Source organism: Phyllobates terribilis, unplaced genomic scaffold (genome assembly GCF_046119375.1).
Source record: "Phyllobates terribilis strain yellow unplaced genomic scaffold, ASM4611937v1 Scaffold_5__5_contigs__length_657084704, whole genome shotgun sequence".
Taxonomy (NCBI): Eukaryota; Metazoa; Chordata; class Amphibia; order Anura; family Dendrobatidae; genus Phyllobates; species Phyllobates terribilis.
Genome location: NW_027362765.1, coordinates 646,298,976 through 646,319,060, shown reverse-complemented (window position 1 = coordinate 646,319,060; position 20,085 = coordinate 646,298,976).

Genomic DNA, 20,085 nt, shown 5'->3' with positions numbered 1-20,085 from the left:
TCAGCCAATTTTCTGACTTTTTGAAAACTTCACTTTTTGGTGAAAATATCCATTAAATGAGGGAATAATATGTGTGAGGGTACCCCAGGAGAGTTCCAAATGTGTGTGGGTAGAATATATATCCCACAGGGGTAAAATTGAAAAAAGTTTAAAAAAAATTTTTTTGGACTTAGTCATTTTTCCATCATTTTTCAGACTTTCGGAGAGGGAAAAATGTCAGTGAGCATTCCGATTTCAGTTACAGAGCGATTCGCCCGATGAGTTCTTGATATTAGGTCATTTATAGCCAATTTTGAATTTTTGAAAACTTCACTTTTTGGTGAAAATATCCATTAAATGAGGGAATAATATGTGTGACGGTACCCCAGGAGAGATCCAAATGTGTGTGGGGAGAACATATATCCCATGGAGGTAAAATTGAAAAAAGTTGAAAAAAAATTTTTTTGGACTTAGTCATTTTTCCATCATTTTTCAGACTTTCGGAGAGGGAAAAATGTCAGGGAGCATTCCGATTTCAGTTCCAGAGCGATTCGCTCGATGAGTCCTTGATATTAAGTCGTTTATAGCCAATTTTGACTTTTTGAAAACTTCACTTTTTGGTGAAAATGACCATTAAATGAGGGAATAATATGTGTGAGGGTACCCCAGGAGAGTTCCAAATGTGTGTGGTTAGAATATATATCCCATGGGGGTAAAATTGAAAAAAGTTGAAAAAAATTTTTTTGAACTTAGTCATTTTTCCATCATTTTTCAGACTTTCGGAGAGGGGAAAATGTCAGTGAGCATAACGATTTCAGTTCCAGAGCGATTCGCCCGATGAGTCCTTGATATTAAGTCGTTTTCAGCCAATTTTCTGACTTTTTGAAAACTTCACTTTTTGGTGAAAATATCCATTAAATGAGGGAATAATATGTGTGAGGGTACCCCAGGAGAGTTCCAAATGTGTGTGGGTAGAATATATATCCCATGGGGGTAAAATTGAAAAAAGTTGAAAAAAATTTTTTTGGACTTAGTCATTTTTCCATCATTTTTCAGACTTTCGGAGAGGGAAAAATGTCAGGGAGCATTCCGATTTCAGTTCCAGAGCGATTCGCCCGATGAGTCCTTGATATTTAGTCGTTTTCAGCCAATTTTCTGACTTTTTGAAAACTTCACTTTTTGGTGAAAATATCCATTAAATGAGGGAATAATATGTGTGAGGGTACCCCAGGAGAGTTCCAAATGTGTGTGGGTAGAATATATATCCCACAGGGGTAAAATTGAAAAAAGTTTAAAAAAAATTTTTTTAGACTTAGTCATTTTTCCATCATTTTTCAGACTTTCGGAGAGGGAAAAATGTCAGTGAGCATTCCGATTTCAGTTACAGAGCGATTCGCCCGATGAGTCCTTGATATTAGGTCATTTATAGCCAATTTTGAATTTTTGAAAACTTCACTTTTTGGTGAAAATATCCATTAAATGAGGGAATAATATGTGTGACGGTACCCCAGGAGAGATCCAAATGTGTGTGGGTAGAACATATATCCCATGGAGGTAAAATTGAAAAAAGTTGAAAAAAAATTTTTTTGGACTTAGTCATTTTTCCATCATTTTTCAGACTTTCGGAGAGGGAAAAATGTCAGGGAGCATTCCGATTTCAGTTCCAGAGCGATTCGCTCGATGAGTCCTTGATATTAAGTCGTTTATAGCCAATTTTGACTTTTTGAAAACTTCACTTTTTGGTGAAAATGACCATTAAATGAGGGAATAATATGTGTGAGGGTACCCCAGGAGAGTTCCAAATGTGTCTGGTTAGAATATATATCCCATGGGGGTAAAATTGAAAAAAGTTGAAAAAAATTTTTTTGGACTTAGTCATTTTTCCATCATTTTTCAGACTTTCGGAGAGGGGAAAATGTCAGTGAGCATTCCGATTTCAGTTCCAGAGCGATTCGCCCGATGAGTCCTTGATATTTAGTCGTTTTCAGCCAATTTTCTGACTTTTTGAAAACTTCACTTTTTGGTGAAAATATCCATTAAATGAGGGAATAATATGTGTGACGGTACCCCAGGAGAGATCCAAATGTGTGTGGGTAGAACATAAATCCCATGGAGGTAAAATTGAAAAAAGTTGAAAAAAAATTTTTTTGGACTTAGTCATTTTTCCATCATTTTTCAGACTTTTGGAGAGGGAAAAATGTCACTGAGCATTCTGATTTCATTTCCAGAGTGATTCGCATGTTGAGTCCTTGATATTAAGTCGTTTTCAGCCAATTTTCTGACTTTTTGAAAACTTCACTTTTTGGTGAAAATATCCATTAAATGAGGGAATAATATGTGCGATGGTACCCCAGGAGAGTTCCAAATGTGTGTGGGTAGAATATATATCCCACGGGGGTAAAATTGAAAAAAGTTGAAAAAAATGTTTTTTGGACTTAGTCATTTTTCCATCATTTTTCAGACTTTCGGAGAGGGTAAAATGTCAGTGAGTATTCCGATTTCAGTTCCAGAGTGATTCGCCCGATGAGTCCTTGATATTAAGTCGTTTTCAGCCAATTTTCTGACTTTTTGAAAACTTCACTTTTTGGTGAAAATATCCATTAAATGAGGGAATAATATGTGTGAGGGTACCCCAGGAGAGTTCCAAATGTGTGTGGGTAGAATATATATCCCATGGGGGTAAAATTGAAAAAAGTTTAAAAAAAATTTTTTTGGACTTAGTCATTTTTCCAGCATTTTTCAGACTTTCGGAGAGGGAAAAATGTCACTGAGCATTCTGATTTCAGTTCCAGAGTGATTCGCACGATGAGTCCTTGATATTAAGTCGTTTTCAGCCAATTTTCTGACTTTTTGAAAACTTCACTTTTTGGTGAAAATATCCATTAATTGAGGGAATAACATGTGCGAGGGTACCCCAGGAGAGTTCCAAATGTGTGTGGGTAGAATATATATCCCACGGGGGTAAAATTGAAAAAAGTTGAAAAAAATGTTTTTTGGACTTAGTCATTTTTCCATCATTTTTCAGACTTTCGGAGAGGGAAAAATGTCAGGGAGCATTCCGATTTCAGTTCCAGAGCGATTCGCTCGATGAGTCCTTGATATTAAGTCGTTTATAGCCAATTTTGACTTTTTGAAAACTTCACTTTTTGGTGAAAATGACCATTAAATGAGGGAATAATATGTGTGAGGGTACCCCAGGAGAGTTCCAAAATGTGGGTGGGTAGAATATATATCCCATGGGGGTAAAATCGAAAAAAGTTAAAAAAAAAATTTTTTGGACTTAGTCATTTTTCCATCATTTTTCAGACTTTCGGAGAGGGAAAAATGTCAGGGAGCATTCCGATTTCAGTTCCAGAGCGATTCGCCTGATGAGTCCTTGATATTTAGTCGTTTTCAGCCAATTTTCTGACTTTTTGAAAACTTCACTTTTTGGTGAAAATATCCATTAAATGAGGGAATAATATGTGTGAGGGTACCCCAGGAGAGTTCCAAATGTGTGTGGGTAGAATATATATCCCACAGGGGTAAAATTGAAAAAAGTTTAAAAAAAATTTTTTTGGACTTAGTCATTTTTCCATCATTTTTCAGACTTTCGGAGAGGGAAAAATGTCAGGGAGCATTCCGATTTCAGTTCCAGAGCGATTCGCTCGATGAGTCCTTGATATTAAGTCGTTTATAGCCAATTTTGACTTTTTGAAAACTTCACTTTTTGGTGAAAATATCCATTAAATGAGGGAATAATATGTGTGACGGCACCCCAGGAGAGATCCAAATGTGTGTGGGTAGAACATATATCCCATGGAGGTAAAATTGAAAAAAGTTGAAAAAAAATTTTTTTGGACTTAGTCATTTTTCCATCATTTTTCAGACTTTTGGAGAGGGAAAAATGTCACTGAGCATTCTGATTTCAGTTCCAGAGTGATTCGCATGTTGAGTCCTTGATATTAAGTCTTTTTCAGCCAATTTTCTGACTTTTTGAAAACTTCACTTTTTGGTGAAAATATCCATTAAATGAGGGAATAATATGTGTGAGGGTACCCCAGGAGAGTTCCAAATGTGTGTGGGTAGAATATATATCCCACAGGGGTAAAATTGAAAAAAGTTGAAAAAAATTTTTTTGGACTTAGTCATTTTTCCATCATTTTTCAGACTTTCGGAGAGGGAAAAATGTCAGTGAGCATTCCGATTTCAGTTACAGAGCGATTCGCCTGATGAGTCCTTGATATTAGGTCATTTATAGCCAATTTTGACTTTTTGAAAACTTCACTTTTTGGTGAAAATATCCATTAAATGAGGGAATAATATGTGTGACGGTACCCCAGGAGAGATCCAAATGTGTGTGGGTAGAACATATATCCCATGGAGGTAAAATTGAAAAAAGTTGAAAAAAAATTTTTTTGGACTTAGTCATTTTTCCATCATTTTTCAGACTTTCGGAGAGGGTAAAATGTCAGTGAGTATTCCGATTTCAGTTCCAGAGTGATTCACCCGATGAGTCCTTGATATTAAGTCGTTTTCAGCCAATTTTCTGACTTTTTGAAAACTTCACTTTTTGGTGAAAATATCCATTAAATGAGGGAATAATATGTGTGAGGGTACCCCAGGAGAGTTCCAAATGTGTGTGGGTAGAATATATATCCCATGGGGGTAAAATTGAAAAAAGTTGAAAAAAATTTTTTTGGACTTAGTCATTTTTCCATCATTTTTCAGACTTTCAGAGAGGGGAAAATGTCACTGAGCATTCTGATTTCAGTTCCAGAGTGATTCGCACGATGAGTCCTTGATATTAAGTCGTTTTCAGCCAATTTTCTGACTTTTTGAAAACTTCACTTTTTGGTGAAAATATCCATTAAATGAGGGAATAATATGTGTGAGGGTACCCCAGGAGAGTTCCAAATGTGTGTGGGTAGAATATATATCCCATGGGGGTAAAATTGAAAAAAGTTTAAAAAATTTTTTTTTGGACTTAGTCATTTTTCCATCATTTTTCAGACTTTTGGAGAGGGGAAAATGTCAGTGAGTATTCCGATTTCAGTTCCAGAGTGATTCACCCGATGAGTCCTTGATATTAAGTCGTTTTCAGCCAATTTTCTGACTTTTTGAAAACTTCACTTTTTGGTGAAAATATCCATTAATTGAGGGAATAATATGTGCGAGGGTACCCCAGGAGAGTTCCAAATGTGTGTGGGTAGAATATATATCCCACGGGGGTAAAATTGAAAAAAGTTGAAAAAAATGTTATTTGGACTTAGTCATTTTTCCATCATTTTTCAGACTTTCGGAGAGGGGAAAATGTCAGTGAGCATTCCGATTTCAGTTCCAGAGCGATTCGCCCGATGAGTTCTTGATATTAAGTAGTTTTCAGCCAATTTTCTGACTTTTTGAAAACTTCACTTTTTGGTGAAAATATCCATTAAATGAGGGAATAATATGTGTCAGCGTACCCCAGGAGAGTTCCAAATGTGTGTGGGTAGAATATATATCCCATGGGGGTAAAATTGAAAAAAGTTGAAAAAAATGTTTTTTGGACTTAGTCATTTTTCCATCATTTTTCAGACTTTCGGAGAGGGGAAAATGTCAGTGAGTATTCTGATGTCAGTTCCAGAGTGATTCGACTGATGAGTCCTTGATATTAATCGTTTTCAGCCAATTTTCTGACTTTTTGAAAACTTCACTTTTTGGTGAAAATATCCATTAAATGAGGGAATAATATGTGTGAGGGTACCCCAGGAGAGTTCCAAATGTGTGTGGGTAGAATATATATCCCATGGGGGTAAAATTGAAAAAAGTTTAAAAAAAATTTTTTTGGACTTAGTCATTTTTCCAGCATTTTTCAGACTTTCGGAGAGGTAAAAATGTCACTGAGCATTCTGATTTCAGTTCCAGAGTGATTCGCACGATGAGTCCTTGATATTAAGTCGTTTTCAGCCAATTTTCTGACTTTTTGAAAACTTCACTTTTTGGTGAAAATATCCAGTAATTGAGGGAATAATATGTGCGAGGGTACCCCAGGAGAGTTCCAAATGTGTGTGGGTAGAATATATATCCCACGGGGGTAAAATTGAAAAAAGTTGAAAAAAATGTTTTTTGGACTTAGTCATTTTTCCATCATTTTTCAGACTTTCGGAGAGGGGAAAATGTCAGTGAGCATTCCGATTTCAGTTCCAGAGCGATTCGCCCGATGAGTCCTTGATATTTAGTCGTTTTCAGCCAATTTTCTGACTTTGAAAACTTCACTTTTTGGTGAAAATATCCATTAAATGAGGGAATAATATGTGTGAGGGTACCCCAGGAGAGTTCCAAATGTGTGTGGGTAGAATATATATCCCACAGGGGTAAAATTGAAAAAAGTTGAAAAAAATTTTTTTGGACTTAGTCATTTTTCCATCATTTTTCAGACTTTCAGAGAGGGGAAAATGTCAGTGAGCATACCGATTTCAGTTCCAGAGCGATTCGCCCGATGAGTTCTTGATATTAAGACGTTTTCAGCCAATTTTCTGACTTTTTGAAAACTTCACTTTCTGGTGAAAATATCCATTAAATGAGGGAATAATATGTGTGAGGGTACCCCAGGAGAGTTCCAAATGTTTGTGGGTAGAATATATATCCCATGGGGGTAAAATTGAAAAAAGTTGAAAAAAATTTTTTTGGACTTAGTCATTTTTCCATCATTTTTCAGACTTTCGGAGAGGGGAAAATGTCAGTAAGTATTCCGATTTCAGTTCCAGAGTGATTCGCCCTATGAGCCCTTGATATTAAGTCGTTTTCAGCCAATTTTCTGACTTTTTGAAAACTTCACTTTTTGGTGAAAATATCCATTAAATGAGGGAATAATATGTGCGTTGGTACCACAGGAGAGTTCCAAATGTGTGTGCGTAGATCATATATCCCACGGGGGTAAAATTGAAAAAAGTTGAAAAAAAATTTTTTTGGACTTAGTCATTTTTCCATCATTTTTCAGACTTTCGGAGAGGGAAAAATGTCAGTGAGCATTCTGATTTCAGTTCCAGAGTGATTCGCACGATGAGTCCTTGATATTAAGTCGTTTTCAGCCAATTTTCTGACTTTTTGAAAACTTCACTTTTTGGTGAAAATATCCATTAATTGAGGAAATAATATGTGCGAGGGTACCCCAGGAGAGTTCCAAATGTGTGTGGGTAGAATATATATCCCACGGGGGTAAAATTGAAAAAAGTTGAAAAAAATGTTTTTTGGACTTAGTCATTTTTCCATCATTTTTCAGACTTTCGGAGAGGGGAAAATGTCAGTGAGCATTCCGATTTCAGTTCCAGAGCGATTCGCCCGATGAGTCCTTGATATTTAGTCGTTTTCAGCCAATTTTCTGACTTTTTGAAAACTTCACTTTTTGGTGAAAATATCCATTAAATGAGGGAATAATATGTGTGAGGGTACCCCAGGAGAGTTCCAAATGTGTGTGGGTAGAATATATATCCCACAGGGGTAAAATTGAAAAAAGTTGAAAAAAATTTTTTTGGACTTAGTCATTTTTCCATCATTTTTCAGACTTTCGGAGAGGGAAAAATGTCAGTGAGCATTCCGATTTCAGTTACAGAGCGATTCGCCTGATGAGTCCTTGATATTAGGTCATTTATAGCCAATTTTGACTTTTTGAAAACTTCACTTTTTGGTGAAAATATTCATTAAATGAGGGAATAATATGTGTGACGGTACCCCAGGAGAGATCCAAATGTGTGTGGGTAGAACATATATCCCATGGAGGTAAAATTGAAAAAAGTTGAAAAAAAATTTTTTTGGACTTAGTCATTTTTCCATCATTTTTCAGACTTTCGGAGAGGGAAAAATGTCAGGGAGCATTCCGATTTCAGTTCCAGAGCGATTCGCTCGATGAGTCCTTGATATTAAGTCGTTTATAGCCAATTTTGACTTTTTGAAAACTTCACTTTTTGGTGAAAATGACCATTAAATGAGGGAATAATATGTGTGAGGGTACCCCAGGAGAGTTCCAAATGTGTGTGGGTAGAATATATATCCCATGGGGGTAAAATTGAAAAAAGTTGAAAAAAATTTTTTTGGACTTAGTCATTTTTCCAGCATTTTTCAGACTTTCAGAGAGGGGAAAATGTCACTGAGCATTCTGATTTCAGTTCCAGAGTGATTCGCACGATGAGTCCTTGATATTAAGTCGTTTTCAGCCAATTTTCTGACTTTTTGAAAACTTCACTTTTTGGTGAAAATATCCATTAAATGAGGGAATAATATGTGTGAGGGTACCCCAGGAGAGTTCCAAATGTGTGTGGGTAGAATATATATCCTATGGGGGTAAAATTGAAAAAAGTTTAAAAAATTTTTTTTTGGACTTAGTCATTTTTCCATCATTTTTCAGACTTTTGGAGAGGGGAAAATGTCAGTGAGTATTCCGATTTCAGTTCCAGAGTGATTCACCCGATGAGTCCTTGATATTAAGTCGTTTTCAGCCAATTTTCTGACTTTTTGAAAACTTCACTTTTTGGTGAAAATATCCATTAATTGAGGGAATAATATGTGCGAGGGTACCCCAGGAGAGTTCCAAATGTGTGTGGGTAGAATATATATCCCACGGGGGTAAAATTGAAAAAAGTTGAAAAAAATGTTTTTTGGACTTAGTCATTTTTCCATCATTTTTCAGACTTTCAGAGAGGGGAAAATGTCAGTGAGCATACCGATTTCAGTTCCAGAGCGATTCGCCCGATGAGTTCTTGATATTAAGACGTTTTCAGCCAATTTTCTGACTTTTTGAAAACTTCACTTTCTGGTGAAAATATCCATTAAATGAGGGAATAATATGTGTGAGGGTACCCCAGGAGAGTTCCAAATGTGTGTGGGTAGAATATATATCCCATGGGGGTAAAATTGAAAAAAGTTGAAAAAAATTTTTTTGGACTTAGTCATTTTTCCATCATTTTTCAGACTTTCGGAGAGGGGAAAATGTCAGTAAGTATTCCGATTTCAGTTCCAGAGTGATTCGCCCGATGAGCCCTTGATATTAAGTCGTTTTCAGCCAATTTTCTGACTTTTTGAAAACTTCACTTTTTGGTGAAAATATCCATTAAATGAGGGAATAATATGTGCGTGGGTACCACAGGAGAGTTCCAAATGTGTGTGCGTAGATCATATATCCCACGGGGGTAAAATTGAAAAAAGTTGAAAAAAAATTTTTTTGGACTTAGTCATTTTTCCATCATTTTTCAGACTTTCGGAGAGGGAAAAATGTCAGTGAGCATTCCGATTTCAGTTACAGAGCGATTCGCCCGATGAGTCCTTGATATTAGGTCGTTTATAGCCAATTTTGACTTTTTGAAAACTTCATTTTTTGGTGAAAATATCCATTAAATGAGGGAATAATATGTGTGAGGGTACCCCAGGAGAGTTCCAAATGTGTGTGGGTAGAATATATATCACACGGGGGTAAAATTGAAAAAAGTTGAAAAAAATGTTTTTTGGACTTAGTCATTTTTCCATCATTTTTCAGACTTTCGGAGAGGGGAAAATGTCAGTGAGTATTCCGATTTCAGTTCCAGAGTGTTTCGCCCGATGAGTCCTTGATATTAAGTCGTTTTCAGCCAATTTTCTGACTTTTTGAAAACTTCACTTTTTGGTGAAAATATCCATTAAATGAGGGAATAATATGTGTGAGGGTACCCCAGGAGAGTTCCAAATGTGTGTGGGTAGAACATATATCCCACGGGGGTAAAATTGAAAAAAGTTGAAAAATTTTTTTTCTGGACTTAGTCATTTTTCCATCATTTTTCAGACTTTCGGAGAGGGAAAATTGTCAGTGAGCATTCCGATTTCAGTTACAGAGCGATTCACCCGATGAGTCCTTGATATTAAGTCGTTTTCAGCCAATTTTCTGACTTTTTGAAAACTTCACTTTTTGGTGAAAATATCCATTAAATGAGGGAATAATATGTGTGAGGGTTCCCCAGGAGAGTTCCAAATGTGTGTGGGTAGAATATATATCCCATGGGGGTAAAATTGAAAAAAGTTTAAAAAAAATTTTTTTGGACTTAGTCATTTTTCCATCATTTTTCAGACTTTCGGAGAGGGGAAAATGTCAGTGAGCATTCCGATTTCAGTTCCAGAGCGATTCGCCCGATGAGTCCTTGATATTAAGTCGTTTTCAGCCAATTTTCTGACTTTTTGAAAACGTCACTTTTTGGTGAAAATATCCATTAAATGAGGGAATAATATGTGCGAGGGTACCCCAGGAGAGTTCCAAATGTGTGTGGGTAGAATATATATCCCATGGAGGTAAAATTGAAAAAAGTTGAAAAAAAATTTTTTTGGACTTAGTCATTTTTCCATCATTTTTCAGACTTTCGGAGAGGGGAAAATGTCAGGGAGCATTTCGATTTCAGTTCCAGAGCGATTCGCCCGATGAGTCCTTGATATTAAGTCGTTTATAGCCAATTTTGACTTTTTGAAAACTTCACTTTTTGGTGAAAATATCCATTAAAAGAGGGAATAATATGTGTGAGGGTACCCCAGGAGAGTTCCAAATGTGTGTGGGTAGAATATATATCCCATGGGGGTAAAATTGAAAAAAGTTTTAAAAAAATTTTTTTGGACTTAGTCATTTTTCCATCATTTTTCAGACTTTCGGAGAGGGAAAAATATCAGTGAGCATTCCGATTTCAGTTCCAGAGCGATTCGCCCGATGAGTCCTTGATATTAAGTCGTTTTCAGCCAATTTTCTGACTTTTTGAAAACGTCACTTTTTGGTGAAAATATCCATTAAATGAGGGAATAATATGTGCGAGGGTACCCCAGGAGAGTTCCAAATGTGTGTGGGTAGAATATATATCCCATGGAGGTAAAATTGAAAAAAGTTGAAAAAAAATTTTTTTGGACTTAGTCATTTTTCCATCATTTTTCAGACTTTCGGAGAGGGGAAAATGTCAGTGAGCATAACGATTTCAGTTCCAGAGCGATTCGCCCGATGAGTCCTTGATATTAAGTCGTTTTCAGCCAATTTTCTGACTTTTTGAAAACTTCACTTTTTGGTGAAAATATCCATTAAATGAGGGAATAATATGTGCGAGGGTACCCCAGGAGAGTTCCAAATGTGTGTGGGTAGAATATATATCCCACGGGGGTAAAATTGAAAAAAGTTGAAGAAAATGTTTTTTGGACTTAGTCATTTTTCCATCATTTTTCAGACTTTCGGAGAGGGGAAAATGTCAGTGAGCATTCCGATTTCAGTTCCAGAGCGATTCGCCCGATGAGTCCTTGATATTAAGTCGTTTTCAGCCAATTTTCTGACTTTTTGAAAACGTCACTTTTTGGTGAAAATATCCATTAAATGAGGGAATAATATGTGCGAGGGTACCCCAGGAGAGTTCCAAATGTGTGTGGGTAGAATATATATCCCATGGAGGTAAAATTGAAAAAAGTTGAAAAAAAATTTTTTTGGACTTAGTCATTTTTCCATCATTTTTCAGACTTTCGGAGAGGGGAAAATGTCAGGGAGCATTTCGATTTCAGTTCCAGAGCGATTCGCCCGATGAGTCCTTGATATTAAGTCGTTTATAGCCAATTTTGACTTTTTGAAAACTTCACTTTTTGGTGAAAATATCCATTAAAAGAGGGAATAATATGTGTGAGGGTACCCCAGGAGAGTTCCAAATGTGTGTGGGTAGAATATATATCCCATGGGGGTAAAATTGAAAAAAGTTTTAAAAAAATTTTTTTGGACTTAGTCATTTTTCCATCATTTTTCAGACTTTCGGAGAGGGAAAAATATCAGTGAGCATTCCGATTTCAGTTCCAGAGCGATTCGCCCGATGAGTCCTTGATATTAAGTCGTTTTCAGCCAATTTTCTGACTTTTTGAAAACCTCACTTTTTGGTGAAAATATCCATTAAATGAGGGAATAATATGTGCGAGGGTACCCCAGGAGAGTTCCAAATGTGTGTGGGTAGAATATATATCCCATGGAGGTAAAATTGAAAAAAGTTGAAAAAAAATTTTTTTGGACTTAGTCATTTTTCCATCATTTTTCAGACTTTCGGAGAGGGGAAAATGTCAGTGAGCATAACGATTTCAGTTCCAGAGCGATTCGCCCGATGAGTCCTTGATATTAAGTCGTTTTCAGTCAATTTTCTGACTTTTTGAAAACTTCACTTTTTGGTGAAAATATCCATTAAATGAGGGAATAATATGTGCGAGGGTACCCCAGGAGAGTTCCAAATGTGTGTGGGTAGAATATATATCCCACGGGGGTAAAATTGAAAAAAGTTGAAGAAAATGTTTTTTGGACTTAGTCATTTTTCCATCATTTTTAGACTTTCGGAGAGGGGAAAATGTCAGTGAGCATTCCGATTTCAGTTCCAGAGCGATTCGCCCGATGAGTCCTTGATATTAAGTCGTTTTCAGCCAATTTTCTGACTTTTTGAAAACTTCACTTTTTGGTGAAAATATCCATTAAATGAGGGAATAATATGTGTGAGGGTACTCCAGGACAGTTCCAAATGTGTGTGGGTAGAATATATATCCCATGGAGGTAAAATTGAAAAAAGTTGAAAAAAAATTTTTTTGGACTTAGTCATTTTTCCATCATTTTTCAGACTTTCGGAGAGGGAAAAATGTCAGGGAGCATTCCGATTTCAGTTCCAGAGCGATTCGCCCGATGAGTCCTTGATATTAAGTCGTTGATAGCCAATTTTGACTTTTTGAAAACTTCACTTTTTGGTGAAAATGACCATTAAATGAGGGAATAATATGTGTGAGGGTACCCCAGGAGAGTTCCAAATGTGGGTGGGTAGAATATATATCCCATGGGGGTAAAATTGAAAAAAGTTAAAAAAAAATTTTTTTGGACTTAGTCATTTTTCCATCATTTTTCAGACTTTCAGAGAGGGGAAAATGTCAGTGAGTATTCCGATTTCAGTTCCAGAGTGATTCACCCGATGAGTAGTGTTGAGCTACCCCCGTAGTGTTCGAGTTCGGTTCGGTTCGTCGAACACCCGTGTGTTCGCCGAACTGTTCGTCGAACTGTTCGTCGAACACCTTCGAACACCGTTAAAACCAATGGCAGGCAAACAAAAACACATAGAAACACATAGAAAACACCTTCAAAGGTGTCCAAAAGCTGACAAACTGCTCAGAAGACACAACTAACACATGGAAAAGTGACAAGTACATATAGTCATGCGAAAAGAAAAGAGGTGGAGGAGTAAAAGGAGGGGGAGACACAGATATAGGCATGTCATGCCCTTCTAAAATCCAAAAAGTGAGAAGCCGAGACGGCCAGTCCGCTCCTGCCCGTGCCACCTCCGTGTCGCCGGGTTTGTGCCAGAGCCGCGGTGAACCCTGACGGCCAGCCCCCCTCTCCCAATACTGGTGCCTGTCCGCTGGTGGGTCGAGAGAGCCCCCCTGTGGTGGAGGCAGCTCTAAGCTTTTTAATTTAAATTGTCCCTCTAATTTGAATGAATACACTTTAAATCCATTTACAAGGATCTATTGGAGGGCAAGTCTCATGCCAGCAGCCGCGTAATTCCAGCTCCAGTAGCGTCCACTAAAGCTGCTGCAGTTAAAAAGCTTTTATAAGGATCGAGCTCGGCTGTCCACCGCAAGGCATCCTAGTGCCAGTCCCAGCCCCTATGCCTTGGGGTGCCTCCTGATGCTCTTCACTAAGTATCCCGTGGTCCCGAAGCATTTCCTTTGAAAAAATTAAGTGTCCAAACTACAGGTGGTGTAGCTTGCTTAACAGCCGGGATAATCCGCTGACTAGCAGACACTGCTACTAGGCACAAAGTATTTCCTGGGCTAGATGCAGTTAAAAATTTGTAAGTAGATACTCTCGTTGGATGCTGAGAAAGCATTCCATAGAGTCTCCTGGCACGCCATATATGATTCTCTTAAAAAGCTTGGGGTAGGGGTCTAGGGGACCCTTTTATAGCCAAAATCACGGCCCTGTATCACAATACGTCACCTAGGCTGAAGATAAATGGAACTGTAGCACCGAGGGCTCGGTTGCTACAGACGTATTGCACCTCACCCAGAGGTGTGATATCTCACTCTCAGATAAGGATGGAGTGTGGATCAGGACCCGACACCTGCATGCATTACACCACATTGCCGTGGGGCAGGGCGACCAATATGCCCCTGAGATGGGCACGACAGTCCCTGTCCCTGGCTGGAGTGGGGGGAGGGAACACTGAGGAAGGGGAACCCTGCAGTGCAGGAGCAGGGAGGAAGCAGTTCCTGGGTGCATTGAGAAGGGAGTATAAAAGGTGGGCACCATCTTAGTTCAGTGCAGAGAAGTCTGAGCAGAAGTGGCAGGGAGCAGGGGCTCTGCATGAGCTCTGCTCCGGAGGCGGGCCTAGTAACAGAGGCCCAGGCCTGCAAGAGGGATAAGGAAGGAAGAGGAGCGGAGAAGGCTCCAGGAACGAGGAATGAAGGGATCCCAGGGGTGCGGACGGGCGAGTCGCCACCCCACGCCCAAATCCACCTGCGTGGAGGGGTCAGGCCAAAGGGGGAGACCGGTCCCCGAACTAGTGGAGGCAGGAAACGACCCTCAGCTAGAAACCGGAGGCTCTGACATTTTATGTGGCGCAGCCCCTTGCTCCACCCGCTAGGAAGGCACCACATAGGGTCAGGGAAACTGGCGCCAAGTTTACCAAGAGGAGGCCCGAGGCAGCCGGACAGAAGTGTTGGTAAGAAAGGCCAGACAAAGGACACACAAAGGGGGTCCTGTGAAGCGCTCCAAAGTTATCTGGGAGTTGTCTGAGCCCCTCACCTGGTGAGCACAGTACGACGTGGGCAGCCGTTACCTGCAGACGTGGTCTGGATAATAAGAACTGTGAGTAAAGGCCCTGAACTGCATCACTGACTCCGTGTCGTTACTGCTGCTGCCCTGCACCATCACCCCCATCCTCCGCATACACTGCCCTGAGGCTATACTCCTCCCGTGGGGAGTTATGCTACGCTCTGCTGCACCCACAACACCAGCCTTAGCGGTCTGCCCTGTAGCGGCGGTTCACTCTGACCGCAATCCACGGGTGGCGTAGTCGGACATTTAAACATCAAAACCACATAAATAGTTCCGCCACTGGTTTGACCGCCCTGAGCCACGGAACCGGATCGCCGCCACGAAGACTACAACCACCAGCATCCACCAAAAAGTGTCCGGCTCCGGGTGTCCCAAGGCCCAGGGGGTGCGTCAGAACATTTTCATCACCTTTCACAATCACCAATAGGACAAGGCAGGGATGTCCTCTGTCCCCTCTCTTATACATCCTAGTGACGGAGCACCTGCTCTCATCAATTCGCCATAACCCCAATATTAGGTGGATTGAGGTGGGAGGCACCGAGTACAAGTGCTCTCTATTTGCTGATGATGTCCTAGTATATATCACTCAATCACATATATCCATCCCTGCTGTTATGGCTGAAATAGATCACTTTGTTACATGGTAAAATTTTAAAATCAATGCAGCGAAGTCTGAGGCCCTCGATGTCTCCCTCCCTAAATCCATATAGGATTCCATCCAGTCCAACTTTCCCTTTGCCTGGCCCTCACAGGGTATCAAATACTTAGGAATTCCTATTCATAGAGACCTCTCCCATCTATGTTATCTTAATTTTGGGCCCTTTATTGAACAATTCCATACAGACCACGGTTGGCAAGTTAGAACTGTAAGATTCACTACGTGAACCACTGGTGTTTTGTGGAAAAGCACATGTACACCGCGTTCCAAATTATTATGCAAAAAGTGTTTAGGAGTGATAAGGGAAGAATTTGTTTGTTTGTCAGTTAAACTCATTGATGGTGATGTGTGTCAGGGCTCTTTATATCACTGTAAGCAATTGCAGACACCTGTGCTAATTAGTTTGGCAGGTGTGTCCAATGAAAGGCAAGACTACTTAAGAAGGCTCTCTCACATTATTAAGCAGCCTACATTTTCTGCCAAAATGGGAAAGAAAAAGGATGTGTCGGCTGCTGAGAAGCAACAAATTGTGGAGTGTTTAGGTCAAGGCATGACTACAATCAACATTGTGCGATGATCAGGATGAAGTGTCTTGGCAATCAAGAAGTATGTAGCTGATTCACAGTACACACGTGTGCGTGCTGATAAGGGCAAATTGAGGACTCTTTCCTACAGGCAATTACGTCAGGTTGAAACAGCAGCGGCAAAAAAGCCTTGTCATAGCAGCAGACAAGTTTTTGAAGCTGCTTGTGCCTCCAACGTCCCCCGAACAACAAGATGCAGGGTCCTTCAGAGGTTTGCAGCTGTGCATATGCCATCCTGTCGACCTCCTCTATCCACTTCACACAAGCAGAAACGGCTCCAGTGGGCCAAACATTACATGAAGACTGATTTCAAAACTGTTTTGTTCACGGATGAGTGCCGTGCAGCGCTCGATGGTCCAGATGAATGGAGTGGAGGATGGCTGGTTGATGGACACCCCACGCAAACACGGCTACAGCGCCAACAAGGAGGAGGTGGAGTAATGTTTTGGGCTGGAATCATGGGGAGAGAGATTGTCGGCCCCTTTAGGATCCCTGAAGGCGCTAAAGATGAACTCCATAATGTATGTGGATTTTCTCAAACAGCACTTCCTGCCATGGTTCAAGAAGAAGAACCGTGTATTTCACAGCAAGATCATTTTTCTGCATGATAATGCACCATCTCATGCTGCACATAAAACATCTGCATCTCTGGCTGATATGGGCATAAAAGGGGACAAACTTATGGTGTGACCCCCATGCTCCCCTGACCTCTACCCCATTCAGAACCTTTGGAGCATCATTAAAAGGAGTGTCTATGATGGCGGGAGGCAGTTCACATCTAAGCAACAGCTCTGGGAGGGTATTCTGTCCTCATGCAAAACAATTGAAGCAGAAACCATCCAAAACCTGACAAATTCAATGGACGAGAGAGTTCAGAAGCTCCTTTCGAACAAGGGGTCCTATGTGAAAATGTAACATCACCTAGAATAAAGTTTTGAGTTGAAAACTGTTTGATTTCAGTTTCTAACAACCTGCTAATGCTTATAATTTCAAAAATGACCATTTTTTTGGTCTTTATTAAAATGAAAAGGTTGATCGAAAAGTTTGGGGGATCTAAGAGTGTGGCAACCCAGTAGTCATGATTACTTCGAATTCTGACAATATGAGGGTCATGCTGCAGGTAGTGCAGCAAGAAGGCACTTATGTGTCTTGCGCATCTCGGAGCCCCAAAATTATTTTCCGGGCTAGATGCAGCTAAAAATTATTTTTAATTTTAAATCTGGTGAAGCTTATTATAGGTGGCCTAATAGGATCAGTGCTGCACACTGCTACAAAGCCCAAATTATTTTCCAGTCAAGATACAGATAAACATGATTAGTAATTTGAAAGCTTAAAATGGTTGGTAGGGTGATTTTAACCAATCATCAAGCTTTTACTCTCCCCAGGATGACACAGGGGTAGAAAAGTCGTTTCGGATCCATGATTTGTTCATCTTTATGAACGTGAGTCTGTCTACATTATCAGTGGAGAGCCGCGTGCGCTTATCTGTCAGCACACCACCAGCAGCGCTGAACACACGTTCAGACAGAACGCTGGCTGCGGGGCATGACAAGATCTCCAAGGCGTAAGTGGCTAGCTCCGGCCATTTATCCAGATTGGAAGCCCAAAAAGAGCAAGGGTCCAGTGACACAGTCGTGGCTTCAATGTTTACTTGGAGATACTCCTGTACCATCGTCTCTAGGCGTTGACTATGTGTCAGACTTCTTGTCTCCTGTGGCCTTGCAAAGGATGGGCTAAAAAAGTGGTGAAATGATTCCGCAAAATTGATGTTACCAGCAGATACTGTGGTTCTGTTACGGTTTGAGTGCTGAACACTTGACGGTCCCACGGTTGGCAAGTTGGAACTGTGAGATTCACTACGTGCACCACTGGTATTTTGTGGAAAAGCACATGTAAGATTCTGCAACAGTCTCTGCTGATACTCCTGCATGCGTGCATCCCTTTCTATGGCAGGAATAATTTCTGCAAATTTACTTTTGTACCGGGGATCTAACAGTGTGGCAACCCAGTAGTCAGGATTATTTCTAATTCTCACAATTCGAGGGTCATGTTGCAGGTAGTGCAGCAAGAAGGCACTCATGTGTGTTGCGCATCCAGGAGCACCAAGTCCCTGTTGTGTTGGTGGCGAGGTAACAATCATGCTTCCTTCCTCTGTCCTCTCCCCCCAACCTCGCACAACAGAAATGTGATCAAGGTCTCCCTCATCTGATGAGTCTTCCATCAGTTCGTCCTCCACTTCTTCCTGGGCTCCTGCACCTTCCTCACTAGTTTGGCTGCTACCATGCACCCTGGTAAAACCATCTCCCCCACCCTCACATGCCTGCCGCCTTGGTGCTGCCGACCGTCTGGACCTTGCAGATGTTAGCCCTTCCGCATACAACTCCTCCTCCTCTACTTCCTCCACCTCCTCTTGTGCCACCACCTGACTCCGAATTCTGTTTAACATGTGCTCCAGCATGTAAATCACCGGAATAGTCATGCTGATAATGGCATCGTCAGCACTAAACATCTTCGTCGCCATTTCAAAACTGTGCAGAAGGGTGCATAGGTTCCTGATCTGAGACCACTCCTCCAGCGTGATTTGCCCCACCTCTGAATCTCGTTGGCCCAGGCTATACGTCAGAACGTATTGCACCAGGGCTTGTCGGTGCTGCCACAGTCGCTGCAACATGTGCAGAGTTGAATTCCACCGGGTAGGCACATCGCATTTTAGCCGGTGAAGTGGCAGGCCCAACGACTTCTGTAGAGATGTAAGTCGCTGAGCTGCGGGATGCGAACGGCGGAAGTGAGCACACAGCCACCGTGCCCTCTGCAGAAGGCCATCTAGTCTGGGATAGTGGGCTAAAAATTGCTGGACAACCAGGTTCAACACGTGAGCCTTACAAGGCACGTGTGTGACATTGCCCCGGCGAAGGGCCGCACCCAGGTTTGCAGCATTGTCGCACACGGCCTTCCCTGGTTTCAGGTCCAGTGGAGACAACCATTCATGAAATTGGTTCTCCAGAGCTGACCACAACTCCTCAGCTGTGTGACTCACATTTCCCAAACATTTCAATGTAAAAACCGCCTGATGACGTTGAGCCCTACTGCCAGCATAGTAAGGAGGTGTGCAGGATCCCTTCTGCGCAGTTAGAAAGCTTGTGGCATGACCAGACAGGCTTTGGGTGCAGGTGGAAGACCGAGAGGAGGTTGAGGAGGCAGAAGCAGTGGAGGAACTTTGACATAAAGAGGATTGACGCACAACTCGTGGGGACGGCAAGACTTGGACAGCAGCCCCTTGTCCTGCTGTCACCATAGTTACCCAGTGCCCAGTCAGCGACATGTAACGCCCCTGTCCATGCCTACTCGTCCAAGTGTCTGTGGTGAAATGCACCCTGTCACACACAGAGTTTCTCAAAGAAGCGGTGATGTTGTGTGCGACATGCTGGTGGAGCGCAGGCACACCTTTCTTTGAGAAGTAGTGCCGACTGGGCATCTGGTACTAGGGCACTGCGACGGACATAAGGTCTCGAAAATCCTCTGTGTCCACCAGGCGGAAAGGCAGCATTTCTGTAGCCAAGAGCTTGCAGATGGTGAAATTCAACCTCTTAGCTTTCTCATGGCTAGGAGGAAATGGTCTTTTACTTGTCCACATCTGAGGGACCGAGGGCTGGCTATTGTGCTTAGACGGGGTTGATAAGGGTGTCCCCGGCAAACTGCCGGTCTGTGAGGAAGATGCAGGCGGACATGTTAGGTTGCCTTGATCCAAAGGTGGTGCTATCGATGTCGGACAGCGCTCAACACCAGCTGGTGTTACCACCTCCAAAGAAAATGATGACCTGCCAATCACGCTGGCTGTTGCGGGTAAAGAGGTGGCAGGTCTGCGCCCCAAAACAGGTGTGACTGCTGTCCCCCCAGTCACAGAGGATGAAGAGGCCGCGGATGCACAAGATATGGCAGACGGTGATTGGCCCGGCCGGCTAGGCCGCATTGTAGAACACTGAGCTTCCCACTGCAACTTATGCTTCATGTCCATGTGCCGGTTCATGCATGAAGTACTCAAACTATGTATTTTTTGGCCTCTACTTAGC